Source organism: Scyliorhinus canicula, chromosome 3 (assembly GCF_902713615.1).
Source record: "Scyliorhinus canicula chromosome 3, sScyCan1.1, whole genome shotgun sequence".
Lineage (NCBI taxonomy): Eukaryota > Metazoa > Chordata > Chondrichthyes > Carcharhiniformes > Scyliorhinidae > Scyliorhinus > Scyliorhinus canicula.
This window is the reverse complement of record NC_052148.1, coordinates 9,463,909-9,482,436: the sequence shown is the minus strand read 5'-3', so window position 1 is coordinate 9,482,436 and position 18,528 is coordinate 9,463,909. Positions and strand designations below refer to the sequence as shown.

At 55.0% G+C, this 18,528-nt stretch overlaps 1 protein-coding gene across 1 annotated transcript in view; it reads right to left on the bottom strand.

The window, feature by feature from the left end:
• loxl3b (lysyl oxidase-like 3b) overlaps positions 1–18,240 on the bottom strand; it is a 145,073-nt gene extending 126,833 nt beyond the window's left edge. The window contains exon 1 of the mRNA XM_038792936.1: positions 18,167–18,240. The gene's annotated coding sequence lies outside the window, so the exon portion shown is untranslated. The remainder of the gene's footprint in view (positions 1–18,166) is intronic.
• Positions 18,241–18,528: the final 288 nt, after the last annotated feature.

Sequence of the window (18,528 nt, the reverse complement as noted above, 5' to 3'; positions counted from 1 at the left end):
CCACTCCATCGGGCGCTCCTCTGTACAGCCACGAACGAGACCCCTTATGACCACTTGTTTGTTTTCCCGAGGAAATCCACCTACAGGTTCGCGCTTCCGGCCTGGCTGACAATACCGCGGCCCGTACTCCTCGGAAAACACGTGAGGAGCCATTAGTCCGACCCCGTGGTGGAGAGGGTCCAGCTCCTTCAAGCCAACCCCCAGTATGCACCACAACAGCCGACAAGATACGATCTCCCTCTGGGACCTGGCACCCGCAGGATCCCCTACAACCATCACCTACCCCCCCAACCTACACCGAATAGCACCCCTGCCCCTGCATGGCCTATACACCCCCTCCTACACCCCTTCCCCCCCCATCGCCGACCGACAGGGATGAAGCTCCAGAAGACACGCTCCCGGAGTCAACACCCGTGCCCGCATCGATGAGTTCAACACCCGTGCCCGCATCGATGAGTTCAACACCCGTGCCCGCATCGATGAGTTCAACACCCGTGCCCGCATCGATGAGTTCAACACCCGTGCCCGCATCGATGAGTTCAACACCCGTGCCCGCATCGATGAGTTCAACACCCGTGCCCGCATCGATGAGTTCAACACCCGTGCCCGCATCGATGAGTTCAACACCCGTGCCCGCATCGATGAGTTCAACACCCGTGCCCGCATCGATGAGTTCAACACCCGTGCCCGCATCGATGAGTTCAACACCCGTGCCCGCAGCGACGAGTTCAACACCCGTGCCCGCATCGATGAGTTCAACACCCGTGCCCGCATCGATGAGTTCAACACCCGTGGCTCCCGGAGTCAACACCCGTGCCCGCATCGAGACCAGAATTCAGGCGATCGCAGCGCACGATCAAGGCGCCGGACACTTCACCCCCGCTGGACTTTTTTAACAGGTGGTGAATGTGGTGAATGTATTACAGCAACCATTCACCACTGTATTGCAGCACGGTAGCATTGTGGATAGCACAATTGCTTCACAGCTCCAGGGTCCCAAGTTCGATTCCGGCTTGGGTCACTGTCTGTGCGGAGTCTGCACATCCTCCCCGTGTGTGCGTGGGTTTCCTCCGGGTGCTCCGGTTTCCTCCCACAGTCCAAAGATGTGCAGGTTAGGTGGATTGGCCATGATAAATTGCCCTTAGTGTCCAAAATTGCCCTTAGTGTTGAGTGGGGTTACTGGGTTATGGGGATAGGGTGGATGTGTTGACCTCGGGTAGGGTGCTCTTTCCAAGAGCCGGTGCGGACTCGATGGGCTGAATGGCCTCCTTCTGCACTGTAAATTCTATGTAAATCTATGAATATGTTGTTGCCCTCGTGGGCTCCACCTTTGGACCACTGTATTGTGTTACACTGCGTTGTATCATGTTGGCGCCCTTGTGGGCTCCGTCCCTGGCTCCGCCCCCTCGGGGGAGGTATATAGATCTGCTGCCCTGCAGGTGGCTCTCAGTGCAGAGCAGTCGCAGGCAGGCACAGTTCTAGCTGATGGTCGCATCAGGGTCACAGAAACTATTTGGATAATTCTCGCAAAGCCCCTCTCCTGCTGCTTCCTCTGCAAATATCAGGAACTGTCCCCAATTTTCTTCTGAAAGTACCCAGTGAACTTGCACCCAGCAAGCAGCCTGTTCACACTGTGTTACTCTGTCAGCTACTGGGTTAGTCTTTCTCTGCCTCTCTCTGTCTCTATCTGCCCCTTGCCGCCTCCCTATAAAACGGTCTCCTTTTCTCTCTTCCTCTCCAGGTCTCTGTAACTCTTTCAGACACCGCTTATTAGATCACGACAACTTGCTGCGTAAAAAGGCATTTTTATTTTATTTCACCTGTCCACTGGTTCCACTGCCAAAGAATTCAAATCTGTCTTTTCCGGTTACTGACCCTCCCCCTCGTGAAGCCAGCTCCCTATCTACACCCTCAAAATCCCACGGCATTTTGAACATTTCTATCAAATCTCTTCACCGTTTCTGCTCAAGGTTCCTCAGCTTCTCCCGGGAAATATTCCATGGAATCCCTCCTGCATCCCCTCCAAGGCCTTGACGTCCTTTCTAAAATGAGGCGCTCGGAATCAAACTCCATCTGAGGCCTAACCAGCGTTTTAATAATGGACAGCTAGGGCAGGATTCTCCGACCACCCCCACCGGCTGCTATATCCCGCCCCGCCGCCGGCTGCCGAATCCCCCCCCCCCCCCCCCCCCCCCGCCGGCGGCTGCCGAATTCTCCGGCGCCAGGGATTTGGGAATCCCGCCGCACCGGTCGGCGGCCGCTGGCAGCAGCCTCCCCGGCGATCCTCCGCCCCGCAATGGGCCGAGCGACCGCCCATTTTCGGCCGGAGCCGCCGGCGTAAATCAAACCAGGTCCGTACCGGGCGGCCTGCAGGGTCCTCAGGAGGGGGTGGGAGGGGCGGGGGGATCTTCCCCCCGGGGGGGGGGGCCTACGGTGGCCTGGCCCGCGATCGGGGCCCACTGATCCGCGGGCAGGTTTGTGCCGTGGGGGCACTCTTTCCCTCCGCGCCGGCTGCTGTCAACCTCCGCCATGGCCGGCGCGGAGGAGAACCCCCTGCGCATGCGCTGGGATGACGCCAGCACACCCTGGTGCCTCCGCGCGTGCGCCAACACGCGCCGGCCGGCAGAGGCCCTTCGCCGCCGGTTGGCGCGGCGCAAGCCCGCTGGCGCCGACCTAGCCCCTGAAGGTGGGGAGGATTCCGCACCCTCCAGGCGGCCCGACGCCGGAGTGGTTCACGCCACTTCTCGGCGCCGGTACGGCCGCCCCGCCAGGTAGAGGAGAATCCCGCCCCTAATCTTTGACTTCAAGTGATGTTGGTTGAGGTTTACGTATTATCTAGGGAACTGGACACCTCTGGCCTTTTTCAAATAACAATAATACTCTTTGTGTCACAAGCAGGCTTACATTAACACTGCAATGAAGTTACCGTGAAAATCCGAAGATAGCAGCTATTCCGGACTGTATCCTGTATGTGATAACCCTCAAATAGATCATGAGGGATAACTCATGGATCTCCACGTGGGGCTTGTGGGGTACAAGTTTCCACGACGGAGGACCATTTACCTGGGTCTCGTTATTGAGCCTATTAAATATCGTCCCAGATGCATTTTCTTTCCGAGGCAAGATTGTAATGGCCTCTGTCTCTCAGGTAGATTGCCCCACTCCCCAGCCCCCCCCCCCCCCCCCCCCCCCCCCCCCTCTCCCCCCTCTCTGTCTGAGTGGATACCATTCCAGTCGAGAAGATGATAGGTCATTTTAAGAAGTGGTGGCTCTCCCACTGCTGACAAAGAAATTTGCAATCGGGGGCGCACGGCGGCGCAGTGGTTAGCACTGCTGCCTCACGGCACCGAGGACCCGGGTTCGATCTCGGCCCCGGGTCACTGTCTGTCCGGAGTTTGCACATTCTCCCCATGTTTGCGTGGGCCTCACCCCCACAACCCAGGAGGATTGGCCACACTAAATTGCCCCTTAATTGGAAAAAAGTTTTTTAAAGTTTGTAATCCGATCTACAAATAGGGATCAGAGGATGATAAAAACAACAAGTGATCCCACTGATTCGCAGCTCCCGGGAGGAGGCTCTGTAGATTCAGCGAGTTCAGAAGCAGAAAACACAAATAGAAACTGTTGTACAAGTTCTCACTTTGTGGTGCTGTTGTCTCATTTGAAATCACAGACCCCTTGTCCCATCTTTACATCTTGCCACTGAAGTGTTGGCTAGTGTAGACTTGAGAGATGAACAGACACTTCCAACACTGATGAAGGTTCAACTCAATTTTATTAACTACTTCTAACTAACTAACACACGATGACTGTGGGTCTAAATGATGCTAACTTAAACTAGAGACCTAAGCCTTGTCCGAACCAGTTGATTCTCTCAGCACGTGTTGTGAGGCTGTGCTGGGCTGGATGAGTTCTTGTTACACTGAGAGGCAGCACCCAGAATGAGCGGGAACCGTGGTGCCCTCTGCCTTTATCGTGTGTGTATTCTAACTGGTGATTGGCTGCAGTGTTTGTACATGTTGATTGGTCCCTGTGTGTGTCCATCAGTGTGTGTCTGCACCATGATATACTGGTGTATATTATGACAGCCACCATCTGCACACTACCGCTGCTCTGTGTCAGCCATGATCATACTCCCACTTCAGAGTCAGGAGGTTGCGTGTCCAAGGCCCATTCGGGAGATTTGAGCCACACAATCCAGGTTGACACTCCCAGTTCAGTGCTGAGGGGACACTTAACTGTTTGGTTGACGTTGATAAGCATTGTGGTTAGAGTACCTCAGAGTTACGCAGCCGCGAGGGAAGACGAATGACCAGACTGACTGCTGTGTGTGTGGAGGCTGTCAATCGCAGCCTCGTGTGGGAAACGACTGAATGGCTTGCAGCTCGAGGATCTGAGGGGGGGGGGGGGGGGGGGGGGGGGGGGGGTACCATGGTGTTCGGTTCCGTGCTGGGCACAGACCTCGATGTTAGTCAGGCGCCTGATTCTCCGCCCGATGTTTCACATTTGCGGTGTTGCGTGGCACAGAATCCCACCCAATCTATGCCACAACTGGTACAGGCGAGTGTCCTGTGTGCCTTAACTATCCTATTAACCTCAGAGGCCAGTCTATCAAAATTTATATTCTGCCAAGGTTATTGTTTTTGATTCAATGTCTTCTTATCTTGATTTGATTTGATTTATTGTCACATGTACCAAAATAAAGTAAAAAGCATTAGTCGGGAGGGGGGCTGAGCACTGCCAAATTTGCTTTACTATTATTGGGTGGCTAACACTGAGAAGGATGGCGCAGTAACCCAGATTCCGTACGGGGACAGATAGAGGCGAGGTCGTGTAGCAGATCTAGGACGAATCGCCCGGGGCCGGCGTAAATCCCGCCCCCGCCGTGGCCGGAATTCTCCGCCACCTGGGAATTGGCGGGGGGGCGGGAATCACGCCGCGCCGATCGGCGTGCCCCCCGCGGCGATTCTCCGGCCCGCGAGGGGCCGAAGTCCTGCCGCTGAGAGGCCAATCCCGCCGCCGTGGTTTAAACCACCTCTGGTGGTGCCGGGATTGGCGGCGTGAGCGGGCCCCCGGGGTCCTGGGGGGGCGCGGGCCGATCGGACCCCAGGGGGTGCCCCCACAGTGGCCAGGCCCGCGATCGGGGCCCACCGATCAGCAGGCGGGCCAGTGCCGTGGGGCCACTCTTTTTCTTCCGCCGCTGCCACGGCCTCCACCATGGCGGAGGTGGAAGAGAATCCCCCCACCGTGCATGCACCGGTGGTGATGTCAGCGGCAGCTGACGCACCGGCGCATGCGCGAATCGCCGAAGGCCTTTCGGCCAGCCCCGATGCCAGGCGTCAGGCGTCAAAGGCCGTTGGCGTCGGTTTTGGTGCCAGTCGGCGTGGTGCCAACCACTCCGGCGCGGGCCTAGCCCCCAAAGGAACTCCGCACCTTTAGGGAGGCCCAATGCTGGAGTGGTTAGCACCACTCCGCTACACCGGGACCCCCCGCCCCGCCGGGTAGGGGAGAATCCCGGCCCTAGTCTGGGAGCATTGGTGACGGCCTCACTTCCGTGTTCTCTGGCTAGCTACTCCTCGAACCCGATGGTCGTGCAAACTTTAAGGATATGGAGACAATTCAGGTGGCATTTTAAGCTTGGAGCCGTGTCGAAGCCGGTCCCTATCTGTGCCAATTATTTATTTGAACCGTGGAGATTGGGCATTGTGCTTGGGGTGTAGGAAGGGAAGGGGCTGGTGAAATGTTGGGATTTGTTTACAGAGGGACGGTTTGCCAACTTGGAGTTGGTGGGAGGGGGGGCTGACGCACTCGTTCAGGTAACTCCAGATAAGGAATTTTGAGTGGGTGGCGTTCCCAACATTTCCCGAGACACCGCGGAATTCTCTGTTGGAAAGGATACTTTCGCTGGCGGGGTCGGAAGAGGGAGCATGTCTGTTATTAATGAGTGAATAGTGTCTGAGGACTCGGACATGGCGGATGGAGTGGAGGTGAAGTGGGGGTCGAGAGTGGACGATGAGGTGTGGAGTGAGGGGCTGTGTACGCAGCTTGCTCTAATCCAGTTTAGGATGGAGCACAGGCCCACCTGACCAAAAGTAGGCGGAGGGTCTTTCTCTGAGGTAGAAGGCCAATGAGCCAGCCAATCACACATATATGTTCAGGTCTTGCCATAAACTGGTCCTCCTTCTTGTATCTGAAGCCAGTCAATTCCACCGTGAGGGGGTCGGCTGACGGGTTCTATCGGAAGTGGAAGACATTCCTTACCTATTTTAAGGAATTTGCCAGGACCCTGGTTCAATTACAGCTTCAGGTGATTGTCTGTGTGGTGGATGTTCAGGTAGGTGGGTTGGCTAAATTGCCCCTTAGTATCCAAAAGGCTAGGTGGGGGTTACTGGGTTACGGGGATAGGGTGGAGGTGTGGGCTTAAGTAGGGTGCTCTTTCCAAGGGCTATTGCAAACTCGATGGGCCGAATGGCCTCCCTCTGACTGTAGGAATTCTATTCTATGAACCCTTCTTGAAAAGTGGAACCACATTAGCAGTCCTGCAGTCCTCTGGTACCTCCTCTGTGACCAGAGAGGAATTTAAAATTTAGGTCGGAGCCCCTGCCTCTACCTCCCATACCCCACACACTCACTCCGCTGCCTCGTCTGGTCCCCACATCCACAGCCAGTCCACTGCCTCGTCTGGGCCCCGCACACCCACTCCGCTGCCTCGCCCGTGCCCCACACACCCACTCCGCTGCCTCGCCTGGTCCCCACATCCACAGCCAGTCCACTGCCTCGTCTGGGCCCCGCACACCCACTCCGCTGCCTCGCCTGGGCCCCGCACACCCACTCCGCTGCCTCGTCTGGTCCCCACATCCACACCCACTCCGCTGCCTCGCCTGGGCCCCGCACACCCACTCCGCTGCCTCGTCTGGTCCCCACACACCCACTCCGCTGCCTCGTCTGGTCCCCACATCCACACCCACTCCACTGCCTCGTCTGGGCCCCACACACCCACTCCGCTGCCTCGTCTGGGCCCCACACACCCACTCCGCTGCCTCGTCTGGTCCCCACATCCACACCCACTCCACTGCCTCGTCTGGGCCCCGCACACCCACTCCACTGCCTCGTCTGGGCCCCACACACCCACTCCGCTGCCTCGCCCGGGCCCCACACACCCACTCCGCTGCCTCGCCCGTGCCCCACACACCCACTCCGCTGCCTCGCCCGGGCCCCACACACCCACTCCGCTGCCTCGTCTGGTCCCCACATCAACACCCACTCCACTGCCTCGTCTGGTCCCCACATCCACACTCACTCCGCTGCCTCGCCCGTGCCCCACACACCCACTCCGCTGCCTCGCCCGGGCCCCACACACCCACTCCGCTGCCTCGCCTGGTCCCCACACACCCACTCCGCTGCCTCGCCCGGGCCCCACACACCCACTCCGCTGCCTCGCCTGGTCCCCACACACCCACTCCGCTGCCTCGCCCGGGCCCCACACACCCACTCCGCTCCCTCGCCTGGGCCCCACACCAACACCCACTCCGCTGCCTCGTCTGGGCCCCACACACCCACTCCGCTGCCTCGCCTGGTCCCCACACACCCACTCCGCTGCCTCGTCTGGGCCCCACACACCCACTCCGCTCCCTCGCCCGGACCCACACACCCACTCCGCTGCCTCGCCTGGTCCCCGCACACCCACTCCGCTCCCTCGCCCGGGCTCCACACACCCACTCCACTGCCTCGCCTGGTCCCCACACACCCACTCCACTGCCTCGCCCGTGCCCCACACACCCACTCCGCTCCCTCGCCCGTGCCCCACACACCCACTCCGCTGCCTCGTCTGGGCCCCACACACCCACTCCGCTGCCTCGTCTGGTCCCCACATCCACACCCACTCCGCTGCCTCGCCCTGGGCCCCACACACCCACTCCGCTGCCTCGCCTGGGCCCCACACACCCACTCCGCTGCCTCGTCTGGGCCCCACACACCCACTCCACTGCCTCACCTGGTCCCCACACACCCACTCCGCTCCCTCGCCTGGGCCCCGGACACCCACTCCGCTGCCTCGTCTGGGCCCCGGACACCCACTCCGCTGCCTCGCCCGTGCCCCACACACCCACTCCGCTCCCTCGCCCGGGCCCCACACACCCACTCCGCTCCCTCGCCCGGGCCCCACACACCCACTCCGCTCCCTCGCCCGGGCCCCACACACCCACTCCGCTGCCTCGCCTGGGCCCCACACACCCACTCCGCTGCCTCGCCCTGGGCCCCACACACCCACTCCGCTGCCTCGCCCGGGCCCCACACACCCACTCCGCTGCCTCGCCTGGGCCCCACGCACCCACTCCGCTGCCTCGCCTGGGCCCCACACACCCACTCCGCTGCCTCGCCTGGGCCCCACGCACCCACTCCGCTGCCTCACCTGGTCCCCACACACCCACTGCGCTGCCTCGCCTGGGCCCCACACACCCACTCCGCTGCCTCGCCCGTGCCCCACGCACCCACTCCGCTGCCTCACCTGGTCCCCACACACCCACTGCGCTGCCTCGCCTGGGCCCCACACACCCACTCCACTGCCTCGTCTGGGCCCCACACACCCACTCCGCTGCCTCGCCCTGGGCCCCACACACCCACTCCGCTCCCTCGCCCGGGCCCCACACACCCACTCCGCTGCCTCGCCTGGGCCCCACGCACCCACTCCACTGCCTCACCTGGTCCCCACACACCCACTCCGCTGCCTCGTCTGGGCCCCACACACTCACTCCGCTCCCTCGCCTGGGCCCCACACACCCACTCCGCTGCCTCGCCCGTGCCCCGCACACCCACTCCGCTGCCTCGCCCGGGCCCCACACACCCACTCTGCTGCCTCGCCCTGGGCCCCACACACCCACTCTGCTACCTTGCCCGTGCCCCACACACCCACTCCGCTGCCTCGCCTGGTCCGCACACACCCACTCCGCTGCCTCGCCCGGGCCCCACACACCCACTCCACTGCCTCGCCTGGGCCCCGGACACCCACTCCGCTGCCTCGCCCGTGCCCCACACACCCACTCCGCTGCCTCGCCTGGTCCCCACATCCACACCCACTCCGCTGCCTCGCCTGGGCCCCGGACACCCACTCCGCTGCCTTCGCTGCCTCGCCTGGGCCCCGGACACCCACTCCGTTGCCTCCGCTGCCTCGCCCTGGGCCCCACACACCCACTCCGCTGCCCTGCACTCCAGGCCCTGAAACAGATCTTCAAGCCTTACTTCCCCACTCTTTACAGCTCGTCCGTTTACCAATGGTAATGGATAATGGTCGATGGCTCCCCTTGCGATTGAACAGTTTTTTCAAGGGGTGTTCCACAGGGACTCAGTGTTGGGACTCTTACTGTTTGTATTATAGTTTAACAATTTGGACGGGAACAAGGGGAGCATGATTGGGAAATTTGTAGAAAACAGAAAGATTGGCCGATTTGTCAACAGTATAGAGGATAGCTAAAATGATACAGATGGGTTGGTGGAGTGGGCGATAAAGTGGAGGGTGGAATTTAACACAGAGAAGTGTGAGGTCAGCATTTAGGGAGGTCAAACAGTTACAGAGATAAATGGGAATACACTAAAAGGCGTTGATGAAGTGAGATATGTTAATGTACAGGTACACAGGTCCCTAAAGGCAGCAGTTCAAGTAGACAAGGTTGTTAAGAAAGCAAATGGAATGCTCTCCTTCATTGGCAGAGGTATAGAATATAAAAGTCAGGATATAATATTGGAATTGTATAAAACACTGGTAAGATCACAACTGGGGTATTGTGTGCAGTTCTGGTCACCACATTACAGGAAGGACGTCATTGCTCTGGAGAGGGAGCAGAGGAGGTTTACAGGCAGGAAAGACGTTATTGCTCTGGAGAGAGGGCAGAGGAGGTTTACAGGAATGTTGCCAGGGCTGGAAAAGTGTAGCAACGAGGAGAGATTGGAGAGGTTGGGATTCTTTTCCTTGGAACAAAGAAGGCTGAGGGGTGACTGAATTGAGGTGTACAAAGTTATGAGAGGAAGAGATAGAGCGGACAGGATAAAATTGTTTCCCTCGGTGGAGAATTCTGGAACCGGGGACAAGTGGTCAAGACAAGTGGCAGAAGGTGTAGAGGAGACACGAGGAAGAACTTTTTCATGCAGAGGGTAGCGGGTGTCTGGAATTCACTGCCCAAGTTGGTGGTGGAGGCAGAGACCCTAAACACTTTAAAAAAGTATCTGGATCTGCACATTAGGTCTACAAAATTATGAGGGGCATAGACAGAGTGGATACTTAGAGGCTTTTCCCCAGGGTAGAGGGGTCAATTACTAGGGGGCGAGGGGCAAGGTTTAGAGGCGATGTACGAGGTAAGTTTTTTACACAGAGGGTAGTGGGTGCCTGGAACTCGCTGCTGGAGGAGATGGTGGAAGCTGGGACGATAGTGACATTTAAGGGGCATCTTGACAAATACATGAATAGGATGGGAATAGAGGGATACAGACCCAGATAGTGTAAAAGATTTTAGTTTAGACGGGCAGCATGGTCGGCACGGGCTTGGAGGGCCGAGGGGCCTGTTCCTGTGCTGTACTTTTCTTTGCTCTTTGTTCTATTAAATGCTGTCAGCTACAGGGCTATGGGTCAGGTGCAGGAAGGTGGGATTAGAAAGGGCAATTGGGTGACCTCGGGCCTGCATGGACAAGATGGGCCAAATGGTCGCCTTCTGTGCTGTAATTTTTCCATGATTCTATGACTAGAGAGCCTACCAGCAGTAAATGCATGCAGGAACCAACCTATCATTGGGTCTGCGCAGTTGTACAGCATTTTCCAACTATCACTCACTTGAATGTCCAGGTTTGGCAGGTTGCATTGAGTTTACAAGGCTGCTTGAAATCGAAGGTATCGGAGTGGCTGTCCGGTTGCCCTGGTAACACCACACCACAGGCTTCAATTACTCCGTTCCCTACATCTGGTTCCTTCAAATGTACGATAGGATGTTCACCACAAGGGATGATGAGAAGAGTTCTCCTGTTCTGTTTGATTGTGCCTTCTACAGTATGTATCTCTTCATCCCTCTGGGCTTTCTCGATCAAGGACCCCAGTCCAAACCTCGCCACCTCAGTTTAGGCCTGGGTCGGTTGCTGATACGGTTAGTGCGCAGGATGCTATTGCTGTGGAGGTGGAAGCTTGTCACTGTCTGTAGGACTGTTCATGTTCCTGAATCTTTCGAAAGTTCCTCACTGTCATTTCTTCAACAGCATGGGAAGTTGTATGGAGCATTTTCTGCCCATCCGCACACAGTTCACAGAACCAGTTGGGCTTTGAGGACAACCCTCAAACCTTGTAGTTGCTTTCACTGCTATCCCATAGTTACTTTCAAATTCTCAAAGTGCCATGGTGAGATCTGAAATTGAGTTCTCTGAGGTACTAGCTCGGTAACTTTTATTTTTTATAAATTTTAGTGTGCCCAATTCATTTTTTCCAAATTAAGGGGCAATTTAGTGTGGCCAATCTACCGACCCTGCATATCTTTGGGCGGCGAAACCCACACAGGGAGAATATGCAAATTCCACACGGGCAGTGACCCAGAGCCGGGATCGAACCTGGGGCCTCGGTGCTGTGAGACTGCAGGGCTAACCCACTGAGCCACCGTGACGCCCCTCTAGCCCATTAACCTGATAGCAGTCTTGTGTTTTACAAAACTACGCATTGCCCTCTGGTCTAGACATCACCAAATTTCAGGAGTACCCAGAGACCCAGCAGAGGCCAGCAGTGGGAAGTGGGATAATTCGCCATGAGAAGCGCCCAAGTCAGCTGTTGTCTGACTGACTGATGGTACGGGATTGGAGGAGGGCTGACTGGCCTACTCCTATTCCTATCATAGAACGATACGGCAAATTACCGGGATATGGGAAAAGAGCAGGACTAACTTAATTACTCTTCAAAAGATGGGCTGGAGGGGCGTCACGGTGGTGCAGTGGTTAGCACTGCTGCCTCACAGCACCGAGGTCCCAGGTTCGATCCCGGCTCTGGGTCACTGTCCGTGTGGAGTTTGCACATTCTCCCCATGTCTGCGTGGCCTTCACCCCCACAACCCAAAGGGGCTGTTTAGGACAGGGCTAAATCGCTGGCTTTGAAAGCAGACCAAGCAGGCCAGCAGCACGGTTCAATTCCCGTAACAGCCTCCCCGAACAGGTGCAGGAATGTGGCAACTAGGGGCTTTTCACAGTAACTTCATTTGAAGCCTACTCGTGTCAATAAGTAATTTTCATTTCGTGTGCAGGGTAGGTGGATTGGCCACGCTAAATTGCCCCTTAATTGGAAAAAAATGAATTGGGTACTCTAAATTTATTTTTAAAAAGATGGGCGGAATAACCTCCTGCTCTCCTGTGCTGTGATTCTAAGAAGGCCCATCACGCCCTTGCCAGATCTGTGAAAGAGGCGTTTAAAATATTCCTGGAACTCCAGACTATTACAGGCCTGATCCTGAAAGAATAATGTTTGAGGAGAGTGTGGCTCCTTCTCCACTGTCCCATCGACAGGGTTCTCTCTGTTGGTAAATCAGCCTTTGCTGCAGAAACTGGTCAGCTCTCCTGTTGAGTGGCTGACTGTGTGCGTGCTTGCTAATGTCAACACAGTTACCAAAACAAGGAGCTGCCTATGCTCCAACGTCATGCAGTAATGGAACATTCCAGCCCCTCAGCCACTGTTTCACTCATTTACACTGCTCTCCACAGCATATTCCCTGGGTACTTCTGTCCTGATTCCAATTTCACCCTTGGTGGAAACCTCCCCTGACTTCCCTCCCTGTTAACCTGCGTCCCCAGGGATTTCCTTCAAGTCTGCAGCATGGAAACAAGCCCCTGGTCTCTGCCTATCCTGCATGGTAGCCTCGTCCCACTCTAATTACCTCTCCCCAGACAGCTCTCTCCCTTTACCTCATCAATGCATAAAGCCTCCCATTGAATACATCATTAAATCATGGAATAATACAACTCATAATGTGGCCATTTGGCCCATCATTCCTGCCCTAGCTCTTTGATTGGTGTTGGCTGAGGGAGGAATGTTGGACAGGACACTGGAGGAAATTCCCTCCTCTGCATTCATTTGCCATCCATGTTTTCCAAACACCGGACACAGCAAATGTGGCCTCGGTTCGATGCCTCAGGAACGTACAGCACAGAAAGAGGCCATTCTGTCCATTGCTGCCTCCTCGCAAGAGTGTTTATCCAATTCTCCTTTGAAAGTTACTATTAAATCTGCTTCCATCATCCATTCAAAAAGCACAACTGGGTGCGTAATAGAAAAACACTTCCTGCCCCTCTGGCTTTTATAAACTTATTTCACAGGATGTGGGCATCGCTGGCGAGAGCAGCAATTGTTACCCATCCCTAATTGCCCTTGACAAGGTGGTGGTGAGCTGCCAGCTATTCAAAATTTATACCCTACCACTCCATTTGACAGCAAGTTCCGGGCAGCACAGTAGCAGAAGTGAATAGCACTGTGGCTTCACAGCGCCAGGGTCCCAGGTTCGATTCCCCGCTGGGTCACTGTCTGTGCGGAGTCTGCACGTTCTCCCCGTGTCTGCGTGGGTTTCCTCCAGGTGCTCCGGTTTCCTCCCACAGTCCGAAGACGTGCAGGTTAGGTGGATTGGCCGTGATAAATTGCCCTTAGTGACCAATCAGCACCTCAACAGATCACCTTTTTGTCCTCTATATTCACAACAAAACAACAATGACCTATATTTATATAGCATCTTTAACATAACGAAACACCCCAAAGGTCTTCACAGGAGAGTTATAAAACAAAAGTTGGCACTGAGTCACATAAGGAGATATTAGGTCGGACGGATGACCAAAAGCATTGTCAAAGATGTGGGTTTTAAGGAAAGAGAGACGGAGACGTGTAGGGAAGGAATTCCAGAGCAGAGGATCTCGGCAGCTGAACGTGCGACCACGTGAAGTGATTGAAACCCAGGGATGCTGAAGATGCGAGAATGAGGTGAATGCACATATCTCACAGGGCTGTGGGGCTGGAGAAGTATACAAAGATGGGCAAGGGCGTGGAGGGATTTGAAAGCAAGGGTGAGAATTTTTAAATCAAGGCATCGTTCAACCAGGAGCCTGTGTAGATCAGGGGACACGGGAGCAGAGGTTTGGATGATCTCAGGTTTATGGAGGGTGGAATGTGGCCAGCCAGGAGGGCATTGGAAGAGTTCAGTCGGGAGAAAATAAATGCATGGATGAGGGTTTCAAAGACATGCAGAGAGACAGGCTAGGAGAGGAAGCAGGGGGTCTGCAGAAGGACTTAGACAGGCTAGGAGAGTGGGCAAAGGAGGGCAGATGGAATACAATGTGGAAAAGTGTGAGGTTATGCACTTTCGTAGGAAGAATGGATACATTAGGGCCTCACGGTAGCATGGTGGTTAGCATCAATGCTTCACAGCTCCAGGGTCCCAGGTTCGATTCCCGGCTGGGTCACTGTCTGTGTGGAGTCTGCACGTCCTCCCCGTGTGTGCGTGGGTTTCCTCCGGGTGCTCCAGTTTCCTCCCACAGTCCAAAGATGTGCGGGTTAGGTGGATTGGCCATGCTAAATTGCCCGTAGTGTAAGGTTAATGGGGGGATTGTTGGGTTACGGGTATACGGGTTACGTGGGTTTAAGTAGGGTGATCATTGCTCGGCACAACATCGAGGGCTGAAGGGCCTGTTCTGTGCTGTACTGTTCTATGTTCTATAAACTATTTTTTAAATGGAAAAAGGCTTAGGAAATCAGAAGCACAAAGGGACTTGGGAGTCCTTGTTCACGATTCTCTTAAGGTTAATGTGCAGGTTCAGTCGGCAGTTAGGAAGGCAAATGCAATGTTAGCATTCATGTCGAGAGGGCTAGAATACAAGATGTATAAGGTTCTGGTCAGACCCCATTTGGAGTATTGTGAGCAGTTTGGGAATCATATCTAAGGAAGGATGTGCTGGCCTTGGAAAGGGTCCAGAGGAGGTTCACAAGAATGATCCCTGGAATGAAGAACTTTTCGTATGAGGAGCAGTTGAGATCTCTGAGTTTAGAAGGCTGGGGGGTGGGGTGAGGGGGGGGGAGAGAGAAATCTCATTGAAACTTACAGGATACTGTGAGGCCTGGATAGAGTGGATGTGGAGAGGATGTTTCCACTTGTAGGAAAAACTAGAACCAGACGGCACAGCCTCAAACTGAAGGGACGATCTTTTAAAACAGAGATGAGGAGGAATTTCTTCAGCCAGAGGGTAGTGAATCTTTGGAACTCTTTGCCACTGAAGGCTGTGGAGGCCAAATCACTGAGTGTCTTTAAGACAGAGATTGATAGGTTCTTGATTAATAAGGGGATCAGGGGTTTTGGGGAGAAGGCAGGAGAATGGGGATGGGAAAAATATCAGCCATGATTGAATGGTGGAGCAGACTCAATGGGCCGAGTGGCCTAATTCTGCTCCTATGTCTTATCATTGAATTTTTCATAGAATTTACAGTGCAGAAGGAGGCCACTCGGCCCATCGTGTCTGCACCGGCTCCTGGAAAGAGAACCCTACCCAAGGTCAACACCGCCACTCCATGCCTACAACTCAGCAACCCCACCAACACAAAGGGCAATTTTGGACACTAAGGGCAATTTATCATGGCCAATCCACCTAACCTGCACATCCTTGGACTGTGGGAGGAAACCGGAGCACCCGGAGGAAACCCACGCAGACACGGGGAGGACGTGCAGACTCCGCACAGACAGTGACCCAACGGGGAATCGAACCTGGGACCCTGGAGCCGTGAAGCAATTGTGCTAGCCACAATGCTACCGTGCTGCCCAAAACTGTAAACACAACTGGCAGCGCTGGGATGGTCATCAGCAGCTGATGAACTGAGGCAGAGGAGGAGTCAGGCGATATATGAAAATACAAAATAGGATATTCAATCTGTCCCTTTGAATGAAATGAAAAATGAAAATCGCTTATTGTCACGAGCAGGCTTCAATGAAGTTACTGTGAAAAGCCCCTAGTCGCCACATTCCAGCGCCTGTCCGGGGAGGCTGGTACGGGAATCGAACCTGTGCTGCTGGCCTGCTTGGTCTGCTTTAAAAGCCAGCGATCTAGCCGAGTGAGCTAAACCAGCCCCTGTTTGAGCTAAACCAGCCCCTGTTATACCTGGTATCATACTGGTGAATTTGTGCTGCAGCCTCTTCAAGGTCGATCTATCCTTCCTGAGCAAAGGGTAGTGCAGCCCTTAAGGTGGGGTTTAATGACTGCTCTGTACAGCTTTCACCCCTTCACATTCCGGAGACCTTGAGATACTCAACTTCTCTCTGGCCCCTTATGTAAAATTGCTGTACCTTACCCTATGCTCCACATGGCGCAGAGAGAGTGCAGGATGTTCCAGAGGCGGTGAGTTCAAATCCCCCCAGGATTAGTTGTGAAATTCCAGTCTGTAAATCTGGTCATTTGTGGAGTGACACCAGGCAAGGACCATCGGTCAGAGGCTGGGAATCTGCAGGGAATACCTCAACTCCTGACTCCCCAAAGCCTGTGCACCATCCACAAGGCACAAATTTAACTCCTGTTTGCTGTGTGTGGCCTGCTTGCTGCACTGCGAGGTCCCTTTAAGACATGTGCGGCCATGCATGTAATAATAATGTTTATTCTAGTCACAAGTAGGCTTACATTAACACTGCCATGAAGTTACTGTGAAAGGCCCCTTGTCGCCACATTCCGGCGACTGTTCGGGTACATGGAGGGGGAATTCAGAATGTCCAATTCACCTTGTCTTTCAGGACTTGTGGGAGGAAACCGGAGCACCCGGAGGAAACCCACGCAGACACAGGGAGAACGTGCAGACTCCACACAGTCACCCAAGCCCGGAATAAAATCCAGTTCCTGGTGCTGTGAGGCACTAACCACTGTGCTACGGTGCTGCCCCCTGCTGTCCTGACCTGGTCTGGACTATAAATGACAGCAGCCCCACAATACGGGGTTAACTCAATGCCTTCTAGGGAAAACAAGGGAAGGACGATATCCCACTTTCCAGTGGGCATCACTGGCTCGTGAGCAAGAGCACTGTGTGTGTGTTAGTTTGTGCTGGTTTGTTAGCTTGTTGGCGCTAGTGTGTGCATTACTGTGAATGTGTGTGTCGGTCAGCACGTCTCTGTGTCTGACTTCCTTAGCTCAGTGGCTGACTTCCAAAATCAGAGGTGCTGGGGTCAAGTCCCACTCTGGAGGTTTGAGCCTCAGGGGCTGGTTTAGCTCACTGGGCTAAATCGTTGGCTTTGAAAGCAGACCAAGCAGGCCAGCAGCACGGTTCGATCCCCGAACAGGCGCCGGAATGTGGCGACTAGGGGCTTTTCACAGTAACTTCATTGAAGCCTACTCGTGACAATAAGCGATTTTCATTTCATTTTTCATTATCCAGGCTGACTTTCCAGTGCAGGATTGAGGGAGTGCTGGAGCGGAGGAGGTTCCTGCCCTCTGGGATGTGGCACTAACTGGGCGTCTCAAGTGGAAGTGGAGCATCCCATGGCCACTATTTTCGAAGCGCTGGGGAATTATCTCCAGTCTCCTCAAAAGTGGCGAGTCCAATCTGGCTGCCTCACATTTCAGAAACGACTTTACCGGCAGTGAGGCGTCCAGGGGTTGTGAAAGGTGCTACAGAAATGCAAGTCTTTCTTTCCCACTCTGAACATCTTCGGCTCTCTGCTCCTCGGTGTCCCTGGTCGTGTTTCTCCCTGTGTCTGGGATCTCTGTCTGTAGCTCGCTCCCTGCCACCCTTCCTCTCTCTCTCTGGCTCCCCTCTCCCTTCCTCCCCTCTCCCTGGGTTTCCCTTTCTCTCTCTCGCTCTCCCCCCAGAATAAGGCTCTCACTCGATGGGAGGTTGAGGGAATTTCTCGCTGCCTTTCTGTTTAAATACGCGAATTAGCTTCGACTAGGATGGAGATTAATGGGTGAAATTCTCTGCCCCGATCATTTGCTGATTAAAGACCACAGCATCCCTCCTGCCTCGGTGGGAGACGCTGGGCTGTTTAAACCCAGCACAATTCCATTCCCACCCTTCAGTCTGAGAGGCACAAAGAAATGGAGAGTTGACAAAAAGGACCCCCCGGGCAATGATTCAATGATGTAACGCCATGAATAATCTAGAAAGCCGTTCAAAGTGGATAAAGTAATGGTGTTAATCCCTTACCTGGTCTGAGAAATGCTGCCAGACTTTGTGCAGGTCTCAGTGTGGTCTGACTGCAGCTGCTCCCCCCCTCTCTCTCTCTCTCTCTGCATCACACTTTCTTTCCCTCCTCAGTTCCGTTTGATTGATGTCAGAACTGTGAGGGCAGAACTAACACACGTGAGCAGCTCAGGGCCACAGCAGAAAGGAAACTTTCAACATTCAGGAGTGTTGGAATTGGGGGAAACCAAAGTTATTTTTGTTAATTCTACACCACTGGGATACTGCATAGAACAGAGAACAGTACAGCACAGTACAGGCCCTTCAGCCCTCAATGTTGTGCCGACCATTTATCCTAATCTAAAGTGCTCCGAAAGCTCGTGTTT